Below are 12,533 nucleotides of genomic sequence, written 5' to 3' on the forward strand. Positions count from 1 at the left end.
CTTTACAAAATTGAGTCTTTGATTTAAAATGTATTCGGTCTGCAATTGCTGGATATCCCATTTAAAAACAAATCATTTAATTTCATTCTAAGGAGTATTGTCTAATATAGGCGCTCGCGCAGGCAAGATGCTTACTTGTTATCTTTGTTTTTGACGCTTTTATTTATATTTTTGACGGTCGTATGGTCTTGCACTGATGTTTAATGATATATTAATATAGAAAAATACATATTATCCTACATATCCTATGTATCATGAAAGTCTCGACATTTGAAGTTGTAATGAGAATTATTTTAGCGTGTTATTAAAGTTTTTGGTTGAGTAGTGGAAGGGTAAATATTTATAGTGAAAATGTATTGTTAAATTTGGCAAGAATTTGAATTCTCAGTTTCTGTCCTGGAACACTCATTTCAATCCTCGAGTTGATTCATAATTCAATTCGCACGCCATCAAGAACGCTACTGTACCCACGCTACATCCTCACCCCCACTGCCAACCTCCACGCTACTCGTACTCTTCGCTCGCTTCCGTCCCTTCATTAGAGGTTTTCTAGATCCGCTATTTTGCAAGCCACACGCCCTTGTTGCATCTTATGGGATATTATGCAGATGTAGAGGGATTTAAGAGGTGGATGTCACCCGGATTTGAAACTGGGGTCATCAGGGTGTAGCAGCGGAACGAACGCTGATTATTCGAGAGGATCAAGACTCTTTCTAAGGGACCAACCGCGGTTTTTGATTCGGCGCTCGAGAAGTCGTCCCCGCGGTGTTTCTGGTCCCGGGACGACAGCTTGAGGATCGCATCCAGGCCCTTGTGTGTACCCAGGTTGTAGTCTCCGTCCCCGTCGAGGTCAGTCTGGCGGACGGCGGCCTTCCCTACCCCCTCGGTCGGCCCAGCTGCGGCTCGGGGCGGGCTGCGATGCTTATCGTTCTCGCGAGACGTCTCGCCTTCGGCCTCGGACGGATCGGCGTCCCTCGACTCCGGGAACTTCTCCTCCAGGCTGTAAACGGATATCTCTTTTTTGATCGCGACTCGTGTACTCTCCTCACTGTCACTGCAGTCCTCGATGGTGGGACGGAGGTCGGGACGCTTCTCTAGATTGGTGACGTCTTCGCACCGCCTCGGCCTAGATTGTGAAAGCATGAAAAATATTGATCATTTCCCATCACGGGAATCCGAATAGCTCAGGCACGTAGGAAATCTACTGACCAATTGATTGAAAAAAAATGAAAAGGCGACTGGAAAGACCTAAAAAAATGAAAGAAAGGAAAAAAAACTATAACTTTAAGAGTGAATTATTTTAAATCTCTTAGCGAGTGACAAATTTTTTGATCCATATATCAACAGATTAGATGAAAAAATAATAAAGGAGACAAAGCCAAAAACTTCATCCAAGAATTAATAAAAAATAAATACAGTTTTTATTTCTATTACTAAGACGATAGCCGACGGTCACTTTAAGGTATATCTGTATGATTAGTCCGGTTAAAATTGAGTGGTTTCGAATAGCTTGTAATATCATGTACTGTAGTGTCAGGCGTTACATTCTTTGTCCCCGACTCTTGTATTCATTATTTACAGACATGCAATATGTTAAAATGGTTTTAATATGAAAATAAAGGGGCCAAGTATTCCATAGGATATATTCTTGGTATACAAAGTTTAATGTACTTCAAATATAGTGAATTACATTATTAATCAGTGAATTAAATAAAATTATCGATGAATAGAGTGAGTAAATATGAGTTAATTTCCCATTGATGGTGTACAGCAATGATAAATGGAATAATCACAGTTAGATATACGGCATTGGTAAAGAATAAAAAAAATAATGCAAGAATCGGAATGCACTGAGCGGGAAAACTTTGAATGGAATAGGAAAAAAATGAGAGAAGTCCTGGTGTTAAGGGGAGGACGAAAAGCGATTTAAGTGGGACGGATGCTGAGGAGTCCTAAAATCAAAGATGTTACAGAAGGAAAAGGCAAGGGAATTATACAGTAGGGTGAAAATAAATGGAATCAATCAGTGGAGGTAACCATTTTGGGTGTTGGAAATATATTTCACTGTAATGTATTCGCAGAATGCAGTATTTTTCTGATACGAACCATTGAGCTTGTTTAACGCGATATTTTCCATATTTTGCCAAATATGCCCTCTAAATTAATATCATAGTGTTTAATTTTGCTATCATTAGCGTCATGTAATTAATGCTGACCGAGTTTCTTATGCCGGACACAGTAAGCATGATATTGGATTCAAATTAAATACAGAGAATCGCATCAAAATGAGGAGTCAGGGTAGCTTTAGGAACGCATGAAGATGTCTGTTGATAAAAATTTAAGAACAGAACACGAGGTGGAAAACTATTATTAGTCAGACAAGATTAATTAATAATGGTGTTTAATTAATAATAAATCCTTTTAATTGATTACCCAGTCAATGTTGTGGAGTTTTTGAATTTCAGATAAGCTAACTTCCCTGAATTTAAGGTTAACGTAGCAGCCGGTTACCTGTATATTAGATAATTTTGTCAGAACTGACTTATGTTAAAAAGTGTTATCCATTACAGTGAGATGTCAGTTTTTCGAGGGACATTAGAAGAAACTTGCATTATATTATTAGCATTATTATATTATATTTCATCATAGTCATTATATTTTTATGGCTATCAATAATGCTACTTTTAATTGTTAAAATTTGAAACAAAAAAAATTGAAATTGGTGTGTGATAACACTTTAGATTGAAATTGGACATTTTAAAAGCATTATTTTTAATGCACTTAGCTATTTTGAAATGATTCCACTAAAATGTCTCCTATTTAAATGTTCAAACGAGTTAACGTTAAAATATATTATTGCCAAAATATAAATTAGGAGTAATATTAATTATCCTGTGACTAATGCAACCCACATAACTTAGGCTGAAGATCGCCCCAATGCGGAACGAATGGACATGAATTCCCTTTGCACATGAGAACTGAGCATGTGAAACTTTAATAATAAGACTAGTCAACATTATGAATTGTTTAAAGACTTAAATACCACCATTTTCGTAAGCATGGGATGAGTCGTTTTTATGACTCACTTTAAGAAACGTTATCAACCGTCATACGTAAGACTTGATTTTCCCCTCGTTTTACTACACTTTATTTGTAGAGGTAAATATACTCACTATTAATACGAAAGACTTTAGCTTATTTGAACTCCTTATCACTCTATCTGAATTTTCCTCTCCTCCTGTCGTAAGTTTACCGTACCATACTTGTGCTATGATGGCTGTGTAATTTAGTGATATAAGAGTATTATTGCTATTTTCTAAATAAGAACAGCAGAATGGTGAATTTGGATTCAAAGATAAAGACGGAAAATTCTGTTACTAGGTGTTCAGCCATTCTTGAAAACCTTCGAACAAGAAATACCATGCAAAACTTAAACAAAATCCTGGAATTGATGGTAAAAACTGGGATTTTGGAGAAATCGTTTTTTTTTACCGGCAGGGCATGGTGGACAGTTTAAAGAAAAATTACTTACACATTTTATTTACTCTAATTTCATATAGATAAGTCGTGTAGCTATTTTTTTACAATCAGCGCTTTTCAATGCACTACGCATTCTGCTAGAGGGTCAAGAATTCTGCATCAGTTTTACTCTCAAGGAAAATTGGTGCAGTTATTCGGCCTAACATTATGTCCACCTACAAAACCTACTACTATACGCCTGCCTACTACTGGCTACTCTACTACGATTGAGTAGTAATCGTTTGATATTTACTTATTTGAGTGAAAATACCACGGTAAATGTATTATCCATGAGAGGAATGATTTTTTATGCTGACTCGAGGTGCCTGCTGATATAATTCTGCGTTATCAAATGGTATAGAATATTTCCCGATTTATTGAAAGCATTTGAATTTTTTGTATCTTTTTTTAACAGCTGAAAAGAAAAATAGATTCCTGGTAGGATAATGGTCTCAATATCCATTGTCGTAGTGAGATTGAATCGATATTCGTTGATGGTTTTTGTATTTCCTGAATGTTACGAGCAACATTATGAATGCTCTTAGCAATTAAAATGCAAAAAAGGTGTCATGAAACGATTATCATTAATCTCGATGCTCTAAAATAGTACAAAAAAACGCCTAGGTCGGACCCCAAAGTTACAGCCGTGGTAATCTCTCAACTGGAAGCGGGGTTTTTATTTAAATTAGCCATCAAGTCATTAAAACTATTTTTATTGATTCATTATACACCAATGGAAGCCTATGCTACATGAAAAAATTCTTAAATATTTTTGCATTGAAAATCAGCATCGTCTGCTGGGTTACATTTGGGAAACGAGGTAGTAAAAATGGTAGTGCAAGTGAATTTTTGTCTTTAAAAACAAGCCAATCGCCTGGAATCTGAAACAATTTAGTTGCTGACCACCCCTTTGGCCTTCGTCCCTCAATTGGAATTAATTTATTTTTCAGTGTAATTATTTTAATTCTTCGAACTACTATATTAGCTTCCATTTTAGTTGCGAGACTCTTAACAGCTACAATTAAGCCTTTTGATCTCAGTATGAGAAAAAGTCAACGTGTCCATTAACGCCACGCCACCGTGGTGAGTTTGCGGGGAACGGGAGTGGGCGTACTTTTCCTCCTTTGGGGTCGGGGAAGCGACCGGGAGTCCTTGCGCGCGGCGTCCGTCGTCTCTGACGGCCACATCTTTCATTCTTTCCACATTCAGATTCTCGGCAGGTCCGGGCGTGTCTTTGCTCGCCGAGGGGTTCCCGGATAGCGGCGGCGGCCCACCATTCGCCGCCGATCTCGAGCCAATCCCACCTGAGGATTCTCTCTCTCGCACAGGGATTCTTTCGTCTTCTCGGCTAGGCTTCAACGTCGGCTCCCTCCGGGACGGTCTACCCCTGGAAGATGGTGTCGGCATGGCTCCCTCCGACTCCTCCGCTGTCCCTTCGCTCCAACACAATCCATATTCGCTCTCTCCTATTCCTATTCTACCAGATGTCGCTTCCGGTTTCCTCATCCGGCCGTGTCCTCCTCCGCGCCTCCTGGTTTTCTGAAACGAAAGTATACGTTGTATTACGTTTCTGTTAGATCGCTGTAAGCCGTCTTTTTGGCATTCCCTTCTAAGTGGGTAGCATCATAGAAAGGACACGATGAATTAGACCGTATTATCTCGAGCATAATGTGAAATGTTTTTGAAAACTCGCGTGTATTTTTCAAATTTTGAGCAGTACTTTTTCCGGTGTTTTGCCCCAAAAAAATATAAACCCTTAAATATTTTAAATATGTTGAAAAACTGGTTATTTCATTTAAATTCTTTAATATGTGTTTATTAATTTGACGAAAACGTTTTTAGAATTTGATTATCAGGAGTATTGCTCGTTGCCTATTATTTTGGAACTAGCCTTGCCTAACTAAAATTTACGCCGCGTTGTATAATCCCGCAGCAGTTGGCTTTGGATATTTTCCGCTACTTGAGAAAAAGTTGTGAATTAACCTCTCGAAAAAATCGAGGATACCAAAACTCGTTCACAAACTCTATGACCTGAGTAGTTACTCATTGATTCCATCTTACTAGTATGGGAGGAGCCGTATTCTCAGAAGAAACATTTCAGGCCTGCTTATTTCATTATGTAACTTTAGGATTAATTTCTAAAAGATGTGTAATTCAAATAACTAAATGATATATTAACCAATTATGAATGCAGAAAAGTTTTGTGAATTATTTTTCTACGTCTCAACTGGAAAATCGACATTGGAGTTTATGGCAGGCGTGGTTATGGTTAAAAGCAGAAGCTTTATGCTCCAACAAGCGGAAGGTTGTAATCACCCATAAGCGGAAATTTTATCTTCGACCTTGAAACTTAACTTTTATACTTGTAATTCGAGGACGTATTTGTATTAGTTTTCAAATATTTTATTTAGTTTTGTATGCGCACATGAGGAATTCGATGATGCCGAGAAGGAAGCCAAGAAAATTTTTACTCCCTAGCAGTAACGGACAATATTGATCGATTTTGTAGTGGAAATGGGGAAATTGGAGTAATAGGTTGAAATTTATGACTATGGCTAGACATGGAAAAAGAAGGCGAGATAGCTGGCTGCTGCCCCACTGGCGAGTAAACATAAGATTTTTTGCATGCGCTGCGTAAACATTCACTCACGGTTTTTCTTGGTCCCCTTTTATCAAACTAACCAGTGACGCATCCAGGTTTTCAATAGGCTGTAATAGCTCATCGGGCACAGCGTACTCTTATCTACTTGTCCGCAAAATAATTATTTCGAAGAATTTTATTCGTCAGTCAATTTATTTCATTCGATAACGTATAAAATAAATAAATCATCTGAAGACCTTGTAATAATGCAAAACATCTAAGTGAGCGCTGGACTTCGGTGCTTCAGACTGGCGAGAAATATCAGGCAGTTTATATCTATTAATGACATTTTAAATAATACTATTCCGTAATAAATGAATATAAAGTGATGAGCTATTGCCATTTGCAAATTTAAGAAAATAGAGAAAACTCCTCTAGTCGTAAATAAATGTGTCAACGAAGAGTAGTACTTTCATTTATGGCAATGGACGTTTTAAATACTTAATTAACCGTGTAATTTAACAAGCAAATATGGAAAATATACATGGAATAAGTAAGAACATCTCGAAAAATCATGCCATCTGAAAATGAGTGCCACATCCCCTGAGATTATCTTGGCTGGCGTCGCGGGCATGGGCGAGAGGTTACTTTGGGTGAAAGTGAAAGGAAAGATATCTCGTCTTTCGGGGTCATGCTGCAAAAAACGACGCTGTGCCATAGAGATGAAAGGTGCTTACGACGTAATAAGCACCGGTCTGCTTATTTCTGTGGGATATTTAAGCGCTTCGAACCTTTTTAGCCTGTAACTCAGAAACCAAATAACAAATTGAAATATGGGAAACATTTTATTCAAAGACGCCAGTAAATTGTAATAGACGAACCTATTCTGCGATCATATGGTCTTAAGTCCGTGATTGTTACCATCGGACCAGGTTTTATAACGTCTCGTTAAACTAAAGGTGACCTTTAACCACCGGTTAAGGTTCAAACTTAGTTTAATGACCGCTAGTTAACTTCAAAACCGACCATTAATAAGCTCAATAAATAACATGATGTTACTACGATTGCAATGTTCACATTCACTAATGATCGATCTTAGTTCTTTTTAAATTGGATTTGTCGTTATCTCAACATTAGCACTCACATTAACTAAATATTTAATTCAATGAAGCATTATAAAACCAGGCCTTAGTGTGTTAACAGAGAAAGAGAGTGATTCACAGTGTGAGGTGTGACTTGTTGATTACTCAACCACAAAAATGTTATGTCGTCGCGACAGCACTTTCAGTAACTCAGTAGAGACGCATATTAAAAAGGTTTTCACAGAGGCATAAGATGGTATATTGCGGAAAAATTGAAAAAAATTCGGTGGAAACCATTACTTTACACCGCAGTTATGCATTGTTAGGTACTAGAGGGCACAAGAATCACCAGCTATTGGAGTGGTCGAAAGTGAAGTTAACTAAGGCGTTCAGTAGCCCGAACCCTAATGGATCTCGTGTCTCCAAGCGAGTCTCCAAGTACTTTTTGCTGCGATGTACGACGTAGTCTTGCAATTCTAATTGGGAAACGCGATGCGGGCTATGATATACGTTTTTCATTTACTTCTAAATCCACACAATACCCAGCAAACCAATGTAAGGGTGGGGTGTTGGAGCACCAGCCATACATGCATAAATATTAGTCTATATATTCACTTGAATATATGATAGCTCAGATACAAAAACACTCGTGCGCATAATAAATAAATGCTTATATAAATCATGCAATAATTGTTATGTTCGACTCAATCGTTAAATTTTAATCGATAAAGTGATATATTCAGGCGCTTGGGTTTGATTTTGCTATGATTGCGTATCGTGGGAGGGAAGAGCGAGTGCTTGAATATGTCTGTGACGGTGTCTATTTCTCATTTTTTCTCCAAGTGGTTGAATCTAATCTACCCATAATATGTGGTGCCAAAATAATTCCTTCGCTTTAGAAAGAAGACTCAGGTAACCTGTGCCTTTCTCCGAGCCTAAGTCTTGCCTGCTATCTTCGAGAACCAAGAGACTCCAACCTAATTCATCCAGCATACCTGTCACTCTCTTCTCGTGGCAATTTTTAACATTACGTTGCCAAGGAGGAGGAAATATTTAATTATGTTCTTTTCCTAGTCTCTTTGGCGATTTCCGCCTAGAGAGCCTTAAGAGGCGTTGTGAGTCCGACCTTCAGTGTACACACATTCTCGCCTGGGTTTCGCTTCTCTCATTGTTCTCTCATCTAGCAATAACTGGAGCGACGACCTCTGAATAAAAACTCCTTTCCAACAGCTCTTTCGCGGCGACACTGAGTTTTACCTGAGAAAATATGGACAGAGAAATAATGAAAGCTTTTTACTTACTGGCTGTATTTTCGTCGCCGTTTGATGCGTTTGATTTAACCCAGATTGTTTAGGCATTTCCCCCATTTATTTATAACTGGACGAGTGCTACGAATCGGTCGACTATGGAATCAGTGTATGATCCCCACCTATGTTGTTGATGGTGCTTACAAGGTCGCTGCGGCGCAGTGCTTTGTTTAACCGAATGGAGGTTCGGGGAGGAGGTGGTTTGACATATGAGGTTTCATTTTGAGGAGAGGTGGTAGGGGCGAAGTGTCTAGTGATTGTGGGTGTTTGGCACGGGGTGCGCAAAGGGAGATACGGGCACAAGAGATCACTATCGAATGGTCTTAACGTACTCCCGAAAGTTTTCCCGTTTTGGGCCAGTCATTACAACATAAATGAAATTCACTCGTGACTTAAGTGGAATTTATTCATTTTATAGAGGAAAGGAAGACTCTTTGATATCTTATGCAATGGAATTCACAATTAGTTTTCTTTCTGTTTACCTCGGCAATAAAATAGAAAAGTTAAAAGGCGACAATTATTCTTAACGACGATGCCATCTTCGCCACGCCACGAGCCGTTTTTGCTCCTGTGTGCCCAATATTATAACAACACACTGTGCTGTTTCGTCGTCTCGGTTATTATTCTCCCGCTATCTAATATAAAAACATTCTCTCTCAGTTAAAAATAATTTAGCCTCACATTACTGATTCCTGGTCACAAACGTATCGTTAGAACACGCATTTGTAATTTCCCACGAGGATTCATTTCATTGATTTGTTTTATAAATCAATTAAGGGAACCGCTTGCCAAACATAAGGATATTTTTGAGGAATCCACGTGCTTGCTAACGGATTATGTTAATTTGAATGGAAACAAATCGTTTAGCAGTTTGCTGAAATATTGCTTTGGAGTAATAACACTAGAGGGTCAAGAATAACATTGTCGGTATCATCAAGAATAACATTGTCGGTACTAAAAATGAGTAAAGAAAATTAGCGGGCACCAGCAAGCGAGTCGGCAAAAAATGTCCCCCATGCTTTGCAAGAGTATGGTAGTGAACTTTATCCCATTATTCATACATTACTGAGAATTCTTTGTGCTTTACCTGTTTCTATTGTAATGCTTGAGAAAACTTTCATAGGATTAAAATAGTGAAGTCCTATTTGAAAATAAGATTTCACGTGCGATTAGCAACTTATGTTCGTTAAAAAAACTTATCAATTTCTTTGAGTTTTTCCATGTGTTTAATTCAAATTTTCAAGTAGTAGTAGTTTTGAGGGGAGGCGACCGACAGCTGAGGTCATTTGCGCCATAGGGGATGGATAGGAAAGGATGAAGGGTGGAGAGAAACCTGGCGTCGGCATTAGCCTGCTCTTTACGAAAGGCGCCAAGGGGTCCGCAGCTTAACGTCCCATCCGACGGACGGCGTACTCACTCAAAGTGCCCTCCACATAGCACCTCAAGTAGGGATCGAGATACCTCTGAAAATATTCAACACCACCGGGATTTGAACCCAGGCCCTCGGGGTGGGAAGCCAGTACGTTAGCCCCCGCACTATCTCGATCCCCCTCAAATTTTCAATATGCTACTAATTATTTTTAATTGTTATTTCTCAAAATGACTCAACCATCAACCTTCAGGATTAATTAAAAAAATCCTTGGTAAACGTAGCGGAGTTCTTGATGATTTAGCTAAGAAACACAACGGACTACTATTTTAATTATGGAACCCTCTTGTTCGCAATTTTAATGTTTTTCATATATTTCATTCTCATTGCACTCAGTTTCATTTTAACCAATGCGTCATTTGAACCTATAATGCAGTGAAAACCGCAATTAGTGGGCGTTTTTTAGCCTGGTCTACTGTGAAATGGACTAACTTTATTTGGGACCTGCCATTAATTCTTATTATATACATGATGATAAGAAACCAATGATATCCAAATTTATAAAAAATACTTTCCGGTCCGAATTTATAATACTTTTATATTGGTTTGACACAGTCTTTACTTCCCCCTTTAGAAATGTCGATCGATCCCTCCGGTAAAAAACCCATCTCTGCCACTGTATTGGGTACACATTGACAAATCTGTACATTCTGTGAATATCATGGTGAATATACATAGCATATACTGTGGATAGATTGTACTGATCGGTTCACTGTATACCAGGGATATACTTGCAGGTACACTATATTAAATTAATAAATAAGAGCTCGATGGCATTATTCAGGCAGTTTATGATTTTCAACGTATTTGGCTGACTGGCTGACTCAAGACCTCTACGGGTAGTAGATGTGGTACTTATTAATGTATGCGACTGGCAGTTGATATACTTGCACAATTGAAGAGGTGGGGAATGTGGTGGAGATAGAACATTTTGGGATTGGGGGAAACGTCGACATAAGCCTACATTTAACGAAAACCGCCAAAAGATACACAATTTAACGTTCCACCCTAAGGATGGCGTACTTCACTTGAAGTTTTATCCACATAGCACCCAAGTAGGGATCGGGACACGACTGAAAAATTCTGCTCCCGCCGGGTCCGAACTCGGCCCTCGGGGTGAGGAGCCAACACACTGGTCATTGCACGAAAGAAACAAAGTACGAGGCTTCGATATATTAACATATCGTCATCGGGATTACTCACCTGTTTCTCAGTCAACCGAATTCTGGGCTCCATGGTGTCGGAGTAGGTCGTGGTGGCGGACGCCGAGCGCCTGATGCGTCGCGGCTTTCCTCCCACCTTAACCTGCGCCTTGGATGCCGCAGAGCGCGGGCGACGGTGGTGAGTGCGCAGACGCAGTCCGACGACCTCAGAGTCGCTTGCGTTGTCTTGGGCAGAGCGGGCCCTGGCCGCCGTACGAACGTGGTGGTTCCGGGTATGGAGCTGGTCCATGGCTTGGGTTGCCCGTGGGTCGCTTCATATTGTGCGTGGGCGGGTGGAGGAGAGCGGCGATCGAAATTAGTTAACTTTACGTGACGCTAGCCGCGCCTCCGTAAACAACCCGGAGGTCGTTTTAGAAGGTGAGGGCTTTGACCTCATTTCTTACCAATCGCTGCTTCGTATGGCATTCACTCATCAGTAAGTTTCGTTCGTTGTACCGCCTGTAGTTTCTCAGAAAGATCTGGCTCACGAAATATTGCAAAGCTCAGGTGAAGTTGGGGTTGTCCAAAGGACTCCCCCGGATTCGAACGTTAGCCTTCAAATTAGCAGCTGTACGCTTTGCCAACTAGACTATTCTAAGCCATGTGTCGCACCTTTATCTCGCCCATTGTTAACTTCTTTTCACTTCACAACCATTTTAGATTTTTTCTTTGCTTCGAGGAAGCTTTGAATCCTTCATCTTTTCCCCGTATCTTGGGCTATTAAGTAATTATTAGTGTACTTTCAAATACGTGTTGTACCTCATCCCTTTCATTATTCGTCTTCCAAGTATTTATAGCCTGGACAAAACACTTAACTCTTGAATCCAATGCATTTATTTCATTCTTATTATAGTATTTTAAGTTTTAATTTTATTGCGCATTAATCGCAATTAATTGTAATATGTTCCTCGCTGAGACAAGGGGTTAAGCGTAAGAGGAGGACTAAAAAGTTTCAATCTCGCCGCAAATAAAGGAATTATCTATCTGTTTGGATCCAGAATAAATTATATAGATTTGGCGGTAAAAATACGTAAAACTTGCTCTAATTTCATGACAACAGTTATTCGCGTGAAATCCTATGCGTTATTAAGTATGTTCGCTGATTTGACGATATGTTGACTCTGCGGATACTTTTTGACGGAATTATTCATCCAGTGATGGAGAGTTTACGGCGAAATTGAACGTCTTAAAGTTTAGGACTGACACCCAATCTCGCGTTTGGGACTGACGGGAGATGTATGAAATTCTTCCGTCCAAGTTCTATTCGAAACTATGGAATACCTGGCGCCTCGTATATACTTACTACGTTAATAGGCGCTATATATCTTCCATGGAAAAGTCGGCGGTTACAGATTTCCACACCTGGTGAAAATTCCGGGAATATTTCATCCATAAGTCGGGGAAGTACCTTTC

The sequence above is a fragment of the Hetaerina americana genome, unplaced genomic scaffold (assembly GCF_022747635.1).
Source record: "Hetaerina americana unplaced genomic scaffold, ioHetAmer1.1.p SCAF_2, whole genome shotgun sequence".
Lineage (NCBI taxonomy): Eukaryota > Metazoa > Arthropoda > Insecta > Odonata > Calopterygidae > Hetaerina > Hetaerina americana.